The 17,776-nt window shown below is 41.3% G+C and overlaps 1 long non-coding RNA gene across 3 annotated transcripts; it reads right to left on the reverse strand.

Moving 5' to 3' along the window:
* Window positions 1-214: 214 nt before the first annotated feature.
* Window positions 215-16,487, reverse strand: LOC121106117. Of its 3 annotated transcripts, none has more exons than XR_005838870.1 (5): window positions 15,191-16,487; window positions 14,580-14,665; window positions 5,796-6,631; window positions 2,508-2,796; window positions 215-797 (listed from the first exon to the last, which is right to left on the reverse strand). It is a non-coding gene; the product is annotated as an uncharacterized LOC121106117 (long non-coding RNA). The 3 variants fall into 3 exon arrangements; XR_005838869.1 differs by lacking the exon at window positions 14,580-14,665 and having other exon boundaries at window positions 15,191-15,309; window positions 15,812-16,486; XR_005838868.1 differs by lacking the exon at window positions 14,580-14,665 and having other exon boundaries at window positions 15,191-16,484.
* Between the last annotated feature and the right edge of the window lie 1,289 nt (window positions 16,488-17,776).

Below are 17,776 nucleotides of genomic sequence, written 5' to 3' on the forward strand. Positions count from 1 at the left end.
CTTTCTTACCCACAGAAAATGCTGGCTCCACCTCTTCTCCCTCTCCTCCTAATACCATCCATTCTCTGGTTCTGTTCTAAGTTTACGCACATACAGGTCTCCATTAGAGCAGAAAATATTAAGTACTTTAATCCTTCCATCCTCTCCTCAGTCATATTTAAAAACGTTCTCCTCTTGTTGTGGCAGTAAGATGAGAATATAAAAAAGACATACGTCACGCACCACATATATTTGTAAAATAAAAACAATATTTAGAATATTTGACTTTGTTTTAACTAATGTGCTGAACATTTCTAAATGCATGTTGGCCTTTATGATTTGCCAATGACACATGAATTTTTTTAACATGCTTTTTACGAGATAAACTCTTAGCACTGTAATTCTCTCACCCAGGAAGCTACTGCGTTGATGTTCCAATCACTGACTTCCAATGTGTCGGAGCACCTTCTTCATATACAACAGTTCATGTCCATTTTCAAGTCTCAGTTCACAAATATGACCAGACACTTTGTCCTAAGGCCAAAGCACACCATCCTGCCTCTGTATCTGCATGACGAATTTGACGGGGTAAAGGATTGATGCTAACTTTATCTTGAATTTGCTTATTACCCATTTCCTTTATCCTGGACAAAAAGACTTCTTGTACATGACGGCATATTCTTCTTTCACTACTAGAAATTGTTTGGAGAGACCATAGATATTGGGAGGAAATAAGCAATTCACTCCCACTTCAAGCACATGCAAGTTGTTGCCATCTTTTCCAACTCATGGCTTCGGGAAGTCAAGTCTATGCTGAGCTTAAAAAACAGACAGACGGACAACAAAGACAAAAGCCAGAAAGCAGTGGTTAAGACATTCAGATCAATAAGGCTCCTAGATTCACCGCCCTTCATATCAGAGTTAAGAAATTCCACTCCAACGACACTCTAGCCATTAAATTCAAAACCTGTTCAAAATAAAAGGACAAAAGATGAAATCAAAACACAAAACTCCACAGCTTTATTTAAGAAGTGCTATTTAAGCTATAAAGGATTTCCTGTTGCTCTTGTTTTAAATAATTTTACAGTATTCTTTTGTTCTTGGGTTACTCTATATCCAAATAATCACATATGTAAATGACCCAGTGCAACGGTGGACGCCACTGACAATGTAAACATTATTGTTTATCCAGAAGCATTATATGCTCATGCAAAAATGGCATTAAAAGCTTGTGGTCAGAGCAAAAAACCACAACTGTAATTGTTTATTTATATAGCTCACCATTATTCTGTAGCGTAAGTTTACATTTTTAAACATCTCTAAACATTGCTGAGTTGGTCTTAGAAGAGTGAAAAATGCAACGCTCGCCTAAATGATTAAAGACAAACAACTTAGGTCGGTGCATGCAGCAAGATGCTTTAATATGGAAATTATTTACTTTGCCCTGGCTTATAGTTTTCATTTTGATGCTGCCCTTGAAACTCCATGATAACAGGGCCATTCAGTGGAATTTCTGCATTTTTCTCTGTAGTTCAGGGCAGCTGGTTTCTTTCCTCTGGAAGCAGAAAGCTAAAGTATATTTATCACTCTAACAGTGACTCAAAACAAACAGGAAGTCTTCATCAGCCGGCTCCTGGGCATAGCTGATATTAGGTACTGGCAGAAAGGAAACAGAGACCTCATTCTGTGGACGTCCGACAGAACGTCCATGCAGATGCGGGCGATAACAAAGTTAGGGATGCGCCGAACGACCACCGCGCTCTCCCGAGATTAAGCGCTCTCGCAGTGCTCGCCAGTTTTCAGAGTCTGCGAAAATTCCTCAGGAGTTTTCCTTTCCATTTCAGTTTGAAAGAGGAGTTTGAACTGGATACCACGAGCCTTGTGAACCTATGCGCCAAAGAAAACCTGGGAGGGAGCTATTCTGGGAGATTTGGCTTTGATCTGGTTGCTAGGAAAAAGCCCTGCTTTTGTCTGCAAGTATTCTGAATGGCTCCTTCAGTCAGAATGAGGCCTGCAGGTCACTGTCTGAATTAAGTGAAGAGGATTTTTTTTAATGCTAAAAATGAAGTTGTCGCTGTGTGCCATAATAAAGCTGGAGAGAGGGGTTGGGGCCGCTGAGCGAGGGCAACAGCTCCTTGCTGCAACTTCAACTCCAAGGTAGGCTGTGAAAATCACCCAAGCGCGCGTGCAGATCAAATGCATGCAAATATTCCTCAGTGGCGCATATGTTCCTAGAGACCTTCGCCGTCACCTTCTTTTTCAAATAAAACCTGCTTCGGATTCAAAGCCCACTTTGTTTTGATTAATATAAATGTTCACTATCAAACAATTTTTTCACCTTATAAATAAAGAGAAAGGTCAAACATTCACACCTAACTTTTTGCAGCTAAACCAAACTCGAAAGGGGTGAGACTGCAAACTACCGATACCGAATCAAAAATGATCAGGCAATACGCTTTGGGAGGTCCTTTAAGAAATTTTTTTTTTTATTTGTTGACTAATCTCCTTGTTTATGATAATGCTCATACCTTTGTAGAAGGACTTTACAGCCATTATCTAATCTTCTCAGATCCTGGTGAGGTAGAAAGGGAGCAAATCTTATCTCCGTTCTCCAGATGAGGACACAGAGACGCAGCGAGGTTGAGTAACAAGCTCACATTTTAAGTGGCACATTCTGTCCAGATGCAGAAATGACAGTGGGGCTCGGGCTTTGCTTTTCTGGGAATGGGGCTGGATTCTCACCCAGTCGCTCACGTGTTCACCAATCCCCTCTCGGACCAGCATTTCTACAGCGACGGTACTGAATCTCCACACAACCTGTTGGAAAAATGCACAGCCGCCCGCCCCAGTGAGGATCAAACCCTTGTCCGTAGTCCCTTCGGCATCTGGTGCCAATGAACTGAACCACCCGCTGAAAGCCTCAGGAGCCCAAAGCAGAATAGGACCAATCCCAAAAGTTCCGTTGCTCCCTTCTACATAATTCTGGAAGAGGGAAGAGGCATTACATTTCATGAACTTACCTAATTTTGCTCTCTCTCAAGTTTGAAATATATTTTGCATTCCAACAAACCCTAACATTTGCAATATAAATGCAAAAATAAGAGAGTTGAGAGGTAAACTACATGAATGAAGATTTCACCACAGTAAGAAAAAAATGAACAAGGGAAAAGTGTACCAAGCCTGGGACCTTCAGGACCACAGCATCTTTACGGGTGCGAAGCACCTCCTCCCCTGTATTAGTGCTCAAGGTCTAGCCGGTAGAGACAAGGAAAAGCTAAACATGAGAGCGATCCTTTTCCAAATAATATCGGCTAGCCCCTCTCCCACGCTCTCACTCTTTTTAGCTTCATTGAGATGTAAGGGATATCCTCTTTTAAAAGAAGTAGCGACCCTGATTGCTCAGGAAAGGTTCTAGGGAAAATACATGCAGAACACCTGAAATGTTAGCCAGGTGCAACCCCACTGCCAGGTGAGGGGAGATTTTCTCCCGAAAGCAGGCTGGGGCAGCCTCTATTCTATCAGAGCACCTTCTAGAGGTTTCAGCACAGGAAGGCACCCTCGCCTATCTTTTGGAATGCAAAATTCTCTGCAGAACACCAAATGAAAGGCCTCAGGAAGCTCAAAACAGACACCCCCGCCAGGAAAACAGAAGTGTTCTCAGGGCAGCATAGCCTCTCCTGGTCCACCTGTTTACTAAGTTACTCAAATTGCTTCTCAAACTGCAGATACAGTTGTAGGTCAGTGAGCTGTGTATCTGTGAACACTACAAAAATGTTCTTAATCTCTCTGAGAAAGCCACAAAGCTGAGTTCAGTTTTGGTATCAAATGCACGGATCCTGAACCCTCCCAGTCCAGGACTACCACGTGCTCTGTGCCCAGCTCCGAATGCGGAGAGGAACTGAACTCTCTTCCTGGATCCACGACGTGGCAACAGGCTAACAGTACCAATTAGCCAGACCCCACGTTGGTTCTTCAGGCTTTGCGAAAGACCAACCCCCAGGACCCCCGATGGAGTGGGACCCAAACCCTGGGCCTTGCCCTACCCTTACTTCTTCACCGCTGCCTGGTGCAAACATTCCAGCAACCTAGGAGAACTTGACATTCATTTCTCACAGTGTCACCATGGTTAGAGCTGAGCAAAAGCCAAAAATGAATTAGGTAAATATAGGAGGTTCGGGCACAAATTCAGCAGGTGAATTTATTTGCAAATTACTCTTTTGAAGCTTCTCATTTAAGATTCTCTTTAGAGACATAGTAGAGAATTTCGTCATTCTTAAAGTAAAGCAAAGCAGTATTTGATTTCAATATTTGGTGCATAGCCAATCATACAAAAAATACTTAATAAAAGAATCCTTTTTGAAGTTATTATGCATTTATTACAGGATTATCGATTTCAGTAATGAGAATTTTATTGTTAGTATTGGGTTGACATGAGACAACTTTTTTCCTGGAGATTTCTCTATCATTTAATTGAGTCACCTTATTCCTTCTGCCCCAATACACAACTGTTCCTGTTATTCTTTGAATTAATTTGGATAAAAGCCTTCTGCAAAAGCCATCTTTCTGGATCCACAACCTCCTCTCTGAGCATTTGTTAACACATTACATTGTACTAAAGTGAATCCACCCACAAGAAATTAGACAATCTACCCTGGTTTTAATATTTTTTGAAGGCTTACAAAGTGCTAATCACTAACGCAGTGATTCCCAGCCCTGGTTTTGTGATAGCCTGGGGTATCTCCAATTACCTCATAGATCTTAAAAAAACCCAAAATTCCAAAAAATTTTCAGAAGAAAATTAATTATAATTTTATTTAATTTGAAATATAAATATCTGCCATTGCACATAGGAAGTGTGTGTCACAGTAGGACTTGGTGGGCTGGAGCCTTGTTTTTAGAAACAAAAAAACAAGCAACAATAACCCATTGAAACTCCTCAAAGCTCAAAATCATTATGCTCCCCCCCCCCCAAAAAAAGAAATACTATTCTTATTCCTAGGAACAGAAATTCCAACACACACCTTCTTGCAGGCACAGAAAGGAGCTGGGACAAAAACCCATTCCAGGACATTTCCTCAAAAAGAATACAAATAAGGTGTGTCACACATTTTCATGAATAAAATAAACATGATAATATCTAATAATACCACGGCACTATTATATGTGCCTAAATTACAGTTGTACTAAGAAATGAGAAAATCCCTGGAATAGGACCAGGATTGCTTTTTAATTGTCCATTAGAAAAGCAAAGAATAAAATCGCCTGCAATGATTTCCTTTTGAGATCATTCACCTTATTTTTAAAATACAAAATCAAAAACCTATTGAGACGCATGGCGAGGCTGAGCAATAAACCCGAAGCAAACTGTCTCCTCTCCTCCTCTGAGCCGCAGCAGCTACAGCAAGCCCACAGTGCCAGCTTGAGACTGGCAAGGCAACTAACATTGCACAAAACAAAATCTTAAGTCTCCAGTCCCAAGCGCGTTCCGCAGAGAACATCTCTCGCTCCTCACCTTTTCTTTCTTTTTCTTTCTTTCTTTCTTTCTTTCTTTCTTTCTTTCTTTCTTTCTTTTTCTTTCTTTTTTCTGAATCGAGATCTTTCTATTTAAGGATGTTCTGCCATCATGAGATACCCCCTAAGCCAATGAAAAAACTGATGACACTTTTCTTTCACACGAAGATCCCTCTCCAGGGCCATATTTCATGAATGAACGGCTTGTAGGGCACACCGCTAATAATAAACTCTACCAACTGTGCCAACACAAGTGTGAGAAATGCGCAGGGAGGCAAAGGCTGGCCAAAGGAATTCTCCCATACCTGCAGCGGCTGACTCCTTCCAAGAAAGCTGTTGAGTCTGCTTGCTTAGGTACTCGCTTATGTGCCAGGAAGGTATTCCTTTTAAAAAAGTAAAAATAAATAGTTCCTGCAACCTCCTTCTTGCCTTGAAGTCACTATTTCTGCTAGCAAATAAACTCGTAAACTCCATCTGTTAAGATACCGGAGAACTCTACTGGACAAAACATACCAATATTTGTTGAAGGAGCAATCCTATTCTGGCTAGAAAAGGAACTGGGAACAAGGAGGTCATTTCCCATTCAAATCTAAATGTCACCATGAAATACTGTTGAAAAATCAAATGCATCAAGAGTGATTGCACATGTCACAGACTCATCTCCTCTGACCTCCCTAACACTTGTATGAGAGTGTTACTGTCACTGAATTGTCTGGATTCCAAAGAGCATTCTGGTTGAGCTCTCACCCACCCTCTGGATTAACTAAGACCATTTTCTTCTCCTTTTAAATCTCAGGCTTGCCCCCCTCCCACCCCACAACACAAAAGGCTTTTCATCTACCTAAACACCTTCAATTAGCTGGTATGCAAAGAAGAAAGCAACTTGATTAATGGTGGAAATGGAACATAATTAGAAAATATAGCCACATAATTTATTCCACAATCTACCTCATTTACTGGATAAAACATAAGATTCTACCCATTACTCAAGCCATCCTCACTCCCATTCTTTTCATTCATTCTTCATCCATTTAACAAATATTTACTGAGCACCTACTACATTCAAAGAACTTAGCTAGGCACGGAGCTTGTAGTCCTGGAGAAGACGAAGCCAGTCCTGTCCTCTGAAGCCAAACTTCTCCTGGAGAGAGACAGAAAAAGACAGAGATTGTCTTAAATAACTTCGGGAAATTATAAGAACTACAAAGAAAATATAATTTGGTTGAGAGGTACAGACTACTCTGAATAAATTTTCTAAATATGAAAATAGTGTCCTTCTTAACAAATGAGGGAAGAAAAGAGTCATGGTTATAACATTTCAGGTCTGTTGTCCAGAGAAGGGCTCTCAAAGGCTGATATTTGAGTGGTTTTCTGCTAGAAGAGCCAGTCAAAAAACAAAAACAAAAAGAAAAACACAAAAAAGTGTAAAATGCCCTTGAGTGAGAATGAGCTTGGTGAGTCCAAGGAACAGGAAGGAAGCAAGAAGCCTGAAGCTTCTTGAAATGCAAAGTAAGGTAAGCCCAGAAATTTGAAGGACTTGGAGGTTGGAATTCGCTCTAAATGCAACATGCAGCCTTTGGAGGATAGGATATCAGACAAGGAAGTGACTTGATCTGATTGAGACTTCCAAGCAGCAGAGCGTCCCCACTCTGCAAAGTCTAAGGAAGGATCCAAGCAGGGCAGATTCAGGATATATTTTAGAGTAAGAACAAGAAAAGAGATTAAAAAAATAAAATAAGTGGGTTTTTCTGTTTTGTTTTGTTTTGTTTTTTTACTTGAACAGTTTGAGTAGATGGTAAACCATAACAGACTGAGATGAATGGGGGAAATAACGTCTATTCCCTTTCTTCTAGGTGTGAAAGGTAGAGACTCACTTATTCAACTTTGTCCCTCAGTGGCCCTTGAACACATGAAAAATGGACTTTTATCAGCTTTCCTGATGTTCTGGTGTCCTATTTGAATCACAATATTCTAGATTGCTGGCATGCTTTTCTACTCCATTTATATCAGTTTCAAACCCTAGTTTAATATCCAGTTCCTCTAAGAATTTGCTGATTCAAACTCTCCTAATGATAATGCCTTATTCATATCCATTCTTTCCATTTTTATTATAAATCTTTTACTCTATTTTATACTTAGCTCTATAGAATTGAGACCAGATTCCTTGGCCTTCCTCTCTTTTTCAGCCCCCTCATGCCTACCTCCCAATGCAACATATTCCCATCAGCCCACCGGGCCCTATTCTACCCAAGCCTGAGCTCTGCTCGCCCTCCCCCAACCCGTAACTGTTCTCAAACAGACTCTCCCTCTTCATAGCTCCAGCTGCCACACGATCCTGCCAATCTTTTAAGACCTAGATCAAGGGACCTCTTTTCAAGAACCCGTTGTTGACCCCTCCCCAATCAAAAGTGATCTCTCCCTCCCATCCCCTAGGAGGCACTGGAGTATAATGGTTGACGTCTCCGACTCTGGGGTCAGACTCTCAGTTCACAGGCCCACCTCTGCCTGGTCCTGGCTGCATGCCCCTGGGTAACTCATTAATATGTACAGATCTCTGGGAATTCACCTGGAAAGTGTATGTGGGGAAAGGGGTGAAGTAAGAGTACCTGTAACTCAGAGTTGTAAGGATTGAGACAACACACCTACAATATATCATACAGCCCCTGACACATGGTAAGGACTCTCTAGTGCTCAATATTTTTGTTATTTTCATTTCAGCATTCTTTGGCTTTCTTGTAAAAATAAGTCCATTTTGTATTGTGGTTGCATTGAACCCATCAGATTGAAAGCTCACCGAGAACATAATAGTGCTTTCTTGATCTTTCTATTAAATAGAAAGAAATACCTATTAAATAGATATTTTTCTATTAAATAGAATAGAAATATCTATTAAATAGATATTTTATGAATATTTATTGATAAATGAAGGTGGAACATAAACAATTTTAAGGATTTTCATTTCTTTTTCCCAAATACACTGATTCTTCTTAAAGCAGAGAGGACATCTTTTCATTTATTTTAAAATTCCATATCACTCATCATGCGCATATACTAGGCATATACACACACTACCTATGCCATGTATATATAGTATAGAGCTATATTTTAAATAATTTTTGAATTTTCTGAATTAATAAACGTTTGTGTTCAATACAAGTAATGCATATATCATGCTAAATTCACCAGGAACGCTGCCTCTAAAACAGAAAACTATCTCTTCATTTAACCCAAACAGAAGGAATTACAACGGGGCATCATTCCAGCTCACAAAAATCTTCAGACCTCTGAAGACCCAGCGTCAGGCAGGGGTTCTTGTTAGTGACACGTGCTCTCTCATCTACATCAGTTAATGTTTATTGGACAAAGCATAGATGCTGTGTGTTTTGTACACATTTTCTAAATGTGAAGACACTATGTCTGCTGTCTTACATGTCAAGAAAGACATCACTCATGGCCGTAGTTAATAATAAAAAACACATATATCTCTATAGGTTTATGAAGAGTAATTGTATCTCCTCTCACAGGAGAAGAAAAACCTTCAGTGAGTGGGTAGACCTTGGTGGGCTTTGCAACACGACAAAGAAAGTCTAGTGGAGAAACAGAGGTAAAGAGTGTGGATTTGAAACTAAACTAAGGATTAGTCGCGGCTTACTTTTTTAAAAAACTAAATACAGCATGCCAAAAGTGGGGTAAAAACAATTACAAGGTAAACTCGGAGTCTACCTTTTGCTTCACAAAGCATCCCTTAATCTAGCAAGGATTTCTTATGGTTTCTAGTCAACAATGTGATGGTACTTTGTCCCTAGATTATCCCACATCCGAATAATTATAGATGTAAGTCATACAACCCCACCTGAAGAATATAATTTTTCCCTAGTGATGAGCTAGGATCAAAGCCCCGGAATAATTATGCCTCAATATACCCCCACTGCAGTTTTCGTCTGTTCATCTGCTTTTTGCTCTTTGTTCACGCTTCTGTCCTTCATTTCTTCCTTCCCTTCTCTTTTTTTCTTCTGAATTTTCCAGCATTTGTGAATAATTTGGTCAATCCTTCCAGCTGACCGTCTGTGTCTGCAGTCACTAGTCAGCAGCTATATTCTATTCCACAGACTGAGTTATTTAACTGTGCAACTTCTTGTCTCCAATACACACTCTTTGTTCCTCGGTTGAGTTATAACACATACTTGTTTCATCAACCTCTAACAAAAGTAACGAAGACTCTATTCTTACACACAAATTCAAGACTCCAGGATAATTTCTCATGGAGCATCCATTTAAACTCTTGATATTTCCATGTCACAATCTAACTGCTTATGGCAGATCCTGAATTCTGACTTAAAAACAAACAAACAAACAAACAAGGAAACAACCTTGTCCTTGTCTATCGGTATAATTCCTGTCTCTCGATGTCTGACAAACTACCTGAAACACACTCAAGCTGAAACAAGTGGGTAAGAAAAACACCGAGATAACTACTGTCTGCTCTGTTTCTGAGTTTCTGCATACTTTCTTTCTTTTTTTTTAAGATTTTTATTTATTTATTTGACAAAGAGAGACAGCCAGCGAGAGAGGGAAGACAAGCAGGGGGAGTGGGAGAGGAAGAAGCAGGCTCCCAGCAGAGCAGGGAGCCCGATGCAGGGCTCGATCCCAGGATCCTGGGATCATGCCCTGAGCCGAGGCAGACACTTAACGACTGAGCCATCCAGGCGCCCCTCTTCATACTTCTTTATACCTTCATGACTCCTCTAATAGAGCTTCCATGGATTACACATTCCAATGAAATAAAATGTTGGCCTGTGTCTTTCTGCCTCATGCGTTATTTCTCTGCTTAGCTACTACTAGTTATTTTTCCATTACTGTTCAAGTTAACTACCTGGCAAAACTATAATCTCAAACACATAACTATTCAGCTCTATCTGAAAGTGAAGGACCTCTCCTAATTTTGCATCCCATATTTACTCCTCCAAATAGTTGTAAGAATGTATCCACTCTTACCCCTCCTGTTTGATTGTTTTTTAAAATCTCCCTTCTCAATAAAACAACATATTAAAATGAAGGCCATTTATTTTAATTCATCAAAATTGATCTTTGACACAGCATTTGCTTGCCTTTTGTCTACTGAAAAACCGTGTGGAGAGTAATGAGTAAAAGAGATTTCTGGAAGGAAAGACATTATTCGATACAGAAACATTGTAATAATAGAGCTCTTTCCCCACCTGCTTCAAAACTAACTCAGAATTTAGAAAATGAAGTACAATTACTTTAAGTGGAAATTTAAGTAGAAAGTAAAAAAGTTCAAGTCCTTTATTTCTAAGTAGTAAGCTCCCACAAAGGTGGATTTTTGTCTGTTTTATTTACTGCTGAATCCCCATGCCTAGAACAGTGCCTGCCACATAATAGAGGTTACTTCAATAAATAAATGTTAAATAAGTGAGCTTCTTTACCCAGAAAAATGTTGAAACTTGTTTACTAGCTGTCAAAAGTAGGTTCCTTCATGCATAAAATAGCATCAACTGTGTAATTTGCCCCCACTTCCTCCTTTTGCAGAAAGCCAACAAAAGAACTGTAACTTTTTACCTAAGGATCAAAGGTGTCAACCTATTGGCTCACACTACTTTAAAGTCTTGGATAACAGTCTTTGGTTATTTTTAGATTAATTTCTTTTGTTTCAAGCTTGAAAAGAAGTATTAACAAAGATCAAAAAATAAATCACTGATTCAGAGCAGGAAAATGCATATTAAGAAGTTCAAAATATAGTATGTAGAGGCTGTGAGCTAACCTTCCCAGAATACAAGTCAGATCTAGCTTTAGATACTAAAGTACTATATCGGTCCCACTTGGGACCCATCAACATAAAAGGAACGAGGAGAGCTTAGAGAGTTGAAAGTCTGAAAAGGAAAGAGAAAACAATTTAAAAATTATAGTGTGACCCAGGCACTCTCCATACCTAAACCAATAAAGCCAAGAGGTAGAAAGATACAACCAAATTGTAATAAAAGATAACTCTAGATTGTGAAATTTTGGGTGAGTTTATTCTCACCCATAATTTCCAAACATTCTAAAGTATGTAGGACTAGTGCAGTCAGAAAAAAAATAATAATAATAATAATACATATATTTTAAAACCAAGGAAAAAAAGCCCAGGGTAAAAATCATGTGATAGATGAAGAAAACTTAAAGAATTATATATAGGCATAGAAGAGAACACATACTGATGACTTAACAGTCTTATTTGTTTAAAACAACCACTAACCTAAATCTATTGCAAAATACACTGGACAGGCTTATTTCTTGCTAAAATAATAATTATACACACATGTGTGTGTGCCTAAACCTACATGCATAACGTATACACGTGCACGTCTATTATCCGTACTTACAGGGAGTGCGGCTCCTAGAGCAAGGATGAAGGCACACACGCTGTGTGAAAAAGAAAAAGCTCCCATAACTAGGACCTCATTTAAGGCAGCAACTCTCATATACTGATGAGATGCGAAGATGGCAGAACAGGAACAGAGGAAAAGGAGTGGGCCTTCCCAAGAGGACACAGAAGACTGTCAGGACAAGGAGACCGATTTCAAATAAAGGCTGAAATACAATGCCTCTCGTATCACAATCAAGGTATACCCATGGAAGTGTCCAACGTGTGAACATACACTCAGGAACAGAAAAATGTTTGAGAATTGCTAACCTACCATCTTTCAGGCAAAGGATTCTGGATAGCCCAAGACAGTATGGGATTAAGCAATTTTTCTCTTAGGGTGATAAGAAATGAAAGGTCAAAAAGAAAGAAAGGACCCCAAATTAAGCTCTTTTTCTTCCACAAAGCTGACTAGAAGCACTCCTCCTGTCTACATAACTCGATCCAAAATTATCTGGAGGAATACAAACCCCAACCTAGTGTAACCTCCTTGACGCATCCTGTGGCAGAGGAATTGTATTATTCTTAACAAAACTGCTATTTGTATCCAGTTTCTCTCTTTCCAGTTGTCACAGGGATAGTAAATAAGAAATCAACATTATCCACATAATAAAAAGTGGCCTCTCTCAAGGATCATAATTGCAACGTAAAGAGGTTTATCAAGAAAACATGTGTTTCCTCAGAGGAGTTGCCCTACCAGCAGAAATAGCAGGATGTTAACAGGTGCCATGGTTAATTGGGGAGATACTTGGAGGACATATGGGGTTTCCCAGGCTCTTGAAATCACATTGGATAGGTAGTCGTCTCCCTTTGACCTCAGGACAATTGACCACACATGTCTAGGATTAGAATGTTTCAGGTCAATTCAAACTTTCACACTGGATCTGGACCAAGCAGATAGAAAACACAACCAAATCTAAACCTTTCATTTAGGACAGGAGCCCCTTCTAAGCTCTCCAATTTCCTCAGGCAGTACTACAACTGAAAACACAGCCAAGGAGTGTTTAACAACAAATTCGACCGGCTTCACTCTTCACAGAGGAAGAGTGAGGATTTACCCCAGCACCTACTGTGTGTCAGCGACTACACTGAACGCTTCGCACCCTCTATTTCTTTGGGGTCCTTTGGTAGGCTCTTCAGTCCTGACTACTCTCTCTAAAGTTAAATTTGGGGACACTCAAAATTCCTAGGAAGCCCCCCTACCTCTCTGTAGATCTAGAGTAAGTCCAGGAGTAACCAACCCCAGTCACTTCAAGACAGATGAAGGCTACAGAGAACAAATGGAGAGGGAAGACTGGACAAGTGTTCTGTTATGGAAGGCCTGGCTCCACTACTTTGCATCAGGGCAGATTCTGATGGAGTTCCAAACCTGAATCATTCTTCTCAGGGTTATTGACTCATCCTATTTGGCTCTCATACAGATCACTCACTCATTCTCGCTCTCTCCATTTCTCTCAGCTTTACGCTCAGCCCTCCTGAGACAGAATGGGTGCACGGAATTGGTAAGAGGTGACAGATCAAAGGGCAGCATCGCCCTGCTTGTCCCAAGGTGTTAGCCCTAGGGCTGAACTGCTACTCTCACTTCTACCCACAACCCTTTTGTTTTCTGACATGTACTGAACCTTGACCAGAAACCTTTCCCCAGTCCCATGCCCTTCTCTCCCCCCCCCCCGTCTTCCTTTTCCTATCTCATCCCCTCTACCCGCATGTGCACTCACACACACACACACACACACACACACACATTCTCACATGCATCCCTGTTGCTTCAAAGTGTGCCAAATATTCAACAGAGAGAAAAGGAAGCACTCAGACCTCATTGAAATCATGTACTTAGACCCCGAGTCAGAACCTGACTTGGTTTGGGGGCAGTTTCAATTTATGAGTTTCGCAGTCACTACTCAATACCACACAGAGATCAATTTCAAATAACTTTTCTTTAAGTGGAGCTTGGTCGGCCCCAGTTTAGGGCAGGTACTAAAACTGGCCAGAATTTTTTTCTGTGTTGCTTCTCTGAATACAGCCGGCAAACGATTACTAAAGTAACTCTTGCAGCCGGTTTCTCTTTGTTTTCCACATCTTGGAAATCTGCAACAACTCAGCTCCATGTCACACAATGCAGAACTGTGCTGGTGGCAGCAGCACCGTGCCCTTCGTGCCCTTCGGGTGCAGGGCCACACAGGTGCTGGCCAGGCCCCTCTTACAGAGGCAGCATCACCTCCCAGATGTGTCCTCCTTGGTATCTAATGTTCCGTGATGCTAGGAAGCGCCCCCTCCAGCTGTCTAGCTAGGAGGCTGTCCACGCTGCGCCCCTTCTGGTCTGTACCGAGGAGAGGTGAAGGCAAAAGCCCCAAAGGTGGGGCGTGACAAGTTTCTGTGCAGCAACGAGGCAGCCATATCCTTCTGCTTTCCCCTGAAAAATCAAGCATCACCTTATCGTTTCCTCACCAAGATTAACTCCTGCTTCCTGAAGAGTATTTCTGAGGTAGAAAGCAGAGGTGGTGAAAAAAGGGGGAGCTGAAAAGTCCAATCTGTCAAGCTCCATTTTAGAAGAAAGGAAAACTGAAAAGTGGACGCATTTCACATGAGCCATTTCCTGCACTCAGGAGGGAAGAAAGCGGCTAGCAAGTGTGTGCAGGAGGAGATCCGCACGGGTGTTATCTCTGACCTGCAGCTTAGCCCCAGTGTCTCAGCTGCCAAAAAGCTCCCATTCAACGTTGTGCTGAGTTCATCAATGCTCCACGTGTCAGGATCCTAACAGGAAAAAGCAGGACAGACAGTCTCTCCATTCAACCGCCTGGGGACCCCATGACAACTAAAATCCCCTCGCAGACCGTCCATATCAACCTTCGGCAGGTCAGAGCACGCAACCCCTTCAGAACCACAGGCTCGGGCCCACACCCTTTCCCCTTGTCAACATTGTCACTTTAAACAGAACATCGAGCCTTATCACGGAACCCGAAGTAAGTATGACAATTAAGATGGATTGCAAAGCCTGCTTGTGCTTCACAATTAACAATCACTTGGCAGCGGGTTCCACGCAACTGTTGGGGGGTATGGCAAGAACTTTATCCCTGCTTAGTGTTGCATTAGCATATTTAGTAGGCTGCAAGACATAATTCCTAAGATATGAACATATTTTTGTCTTTTTTAAAAATCTGCAATTAAGCTATAATATGTAGAAACTCTGCACCAGGCGATCAACGTACAAACCCCAAGATGGAATCTCGAAGAAGGGGGGGGCAAGGGAAAGAAACGTGCCCCAGCGTGGACACCAACCTGCACTGGTGGCTGCTTCCAGTGTCACGGGCTGGCTGGAAAACTGGCTCCTTCCCGCCTGTGGCCGAATTGAGGGGGAGCTGGTCCTGCCCCGGTGCTGCTGGCATCAGGTGATTGCTCTGTAAGAGCAGAGCTACATACTTCAATCCCACATGGGGAAAAAAAAAACCAAAAACCAGACCCTGAGATGACCCTAGTGGTTACGTAGCAAGCTATGCTTTTTTTTCAGAAAAAGCACCTCTTGATTCTCAATCTCTGAGTAATAAACAACACTGATAAAAATCACAAAGGCACTTTACTCGACAAGTGTAAGGCCTCTTCATCAAACTTGCCATTATTTTCCCTTCCTTGCTGCCCCATCTGCCATGCTGGTGAAAAGATCAGGGAACACCCAAACTGGACCAGTTACCGAAAACACACAGGAGCTCCCGCCCCAAACTTCTCCAGCGTGTTTGTTATATATGTTCAGCCCTCAAGTCCAAGCATGCCCTGGATGGGGGCTGGGGAGGGAAAGAAACAGAGCCAGATCTCTCTGAGATAGCCAGGACTTTGTCTTTCTTGACATCTGGGCTGCAAGAAGGCAGGATATCCTGCCAAATATATTACAGCTGTGAGACCCACCTTGTGATTTAAGACGCTGCAGAATCTGAGGAGCACAGAGGACAGAGGTGTGTGTTCTAAGAAACCTCACCCTTTACCTCTCTGCAAAAGAAAACGCACGTGCGCACGTGCAGGCGCGTGCGTGCGCGCCATCAGTTTAGGTGAGCAGCTCTCCAGTTGCATAAAAGCAAGCATATGAAAGTAACAAATGCAATTTAGCACACAAAGTCTTTCTTTACAAAACCAGTGGAGTAGCAGATTAAAGCACCTGGCAGTCTTGGCAGGCCAAAAGAAAATCTAAGCTGTGACAAAACAAAACAGGTGTACAGGTATAAAACTTTTGCTTTCCAATAATGCCCCTCTCTTCACTGGAATGCTTTGACAGGTGCAGAAGTTCAAGTTACAGTGGGGAAATGGCAAATAAATACACAGCATTAGCGTCTGACGAGCTTGCTGAGCACCGGGGATGTTAATAACTGGCAAGGTACACTAATCTCTGATTGCAACATTTGGTTTACCTTAATCTGGAGGGACAGCTGTATTAAAGAGGGAATTATACTAATCAGTTCAAGGCCCTTGCATATAAAACTTCCCATTAGGCTTAAAGTACACCAGCTTATGCTCATTCTCTAGGAGCCTTACATCTGGTTCTGAATAAGGCTGCCTCTCATTTGCAAGGTACAAACTGAAAACAAGGGGGAGGGGGGCTGACAGTTGCTGGAGGATGGGTGATAGAAGAGTAAGCTACTAATTCTTTGAAATTTTTAACAGCACAAAACTAGCTTCTAGGCATCTTAATACTAAAAGAAAAAAAAGCATGTGTTATCAACCCTAGGCCATTTTTTCCTGTTACCGGAGGTGACCAACATAAAATAAAATTGATGATGTCAGTCAAAAACAGCTAAGCACAAAGCTTGGCTTTGTTATCTTAAGTCAGAAGGTATGATAGGCCATGCCATATGGCTCTAATCCGCCTCTATCTCCCATCACCTAACAGGAAACCTTCATGTAGCATGACCTTATTTGGCTGGTTCCAGGTTAGGGCTGCCCAAAGGGGATTTTTCTGTTTCTGCTATATCCAAAGGTTTATGTTGATTTTTTTCTGAGCCCTGCAAACTATAAATCCGACTGATTACTCTGCACTCTTTTGCTTGACTGAGCCTTTACAATCAGACATCCCCGTTAACAATAAGCTCCTAATGAATCAAACATCTATGGCATTAGTTTCACCTAGCTGCCTCTTTCCCATGCACTGTGCTGCTTTGTCAGACCTGGTTTGATGAGAAAAGCTAGTGACACTTGCTGCACCTATTGATAAACAATTCAGTAATGAGGGGCATAACCAAAATTACCTAAAACAACCTGATTAAAAATGACAGGCAAGGCTTACTCCACGCTCTATAGCGAAGGTAACTCCAGCTCTGCGGAGGGAAAAGAACGAGGTAAAATAAAATTTCCTTCTTTACCAAGGAGTTCACTTCTGAATGTGTGTTTATGAAGAGATTAAATTTTGTCAGTGATGTTTTAAACTCTTTCAGGTTATGTGATTATCAATAACGTTAGGGACTCATAGGATTCAGGATGCTTGCCTTTCGGCTTTCTGAGATGAACTCCCTGCTTTTTCTACTTAAACTTTCAGAATAACCTAACGAACTTTCTGTCTTAAATGTGAGTTTAGTCATTGAGAAACTCAATAGCATAATGCTAATAATTACCGAAGCATAGTGTGGGCATGGAAAGAGAAATTCTAAGATGAAAAAAAAAAAAAAGTTTTGGAACCAAGTAGAAGAAACTGCATGGACAAAATCATCCCCCTAAAAGGAATAATTTCACCTTAGCACGGACATTGAAGCTGCTTTTATTGGGGTCACCCGGCGGACATTTGCAACTTCGAAACAAGCTCAAACCCAGAGGAGGCCAGGCTCTTGTGAAAGCTTGATTCAAAGACAGAAATGTGTGGGTTTTGCAATTGTGTGGCAGCATGTT

This window comes from Ursus maritimus, unplaced genomic scaffold (genome assembly GCF_017311325.1).
Source record: "Ursus maritimus isolate PB19 unplaced genomic scaffold, ASM1731132v1 scaffold_1, whole genome shotgun sequence".
Taxonomy (NCBI): domain Eukaryota; kingdom Metazoa; phylum Chordata; class Mammalia; order Carnivora; family Ursidae; genus Ursus; species Ursus maritimus.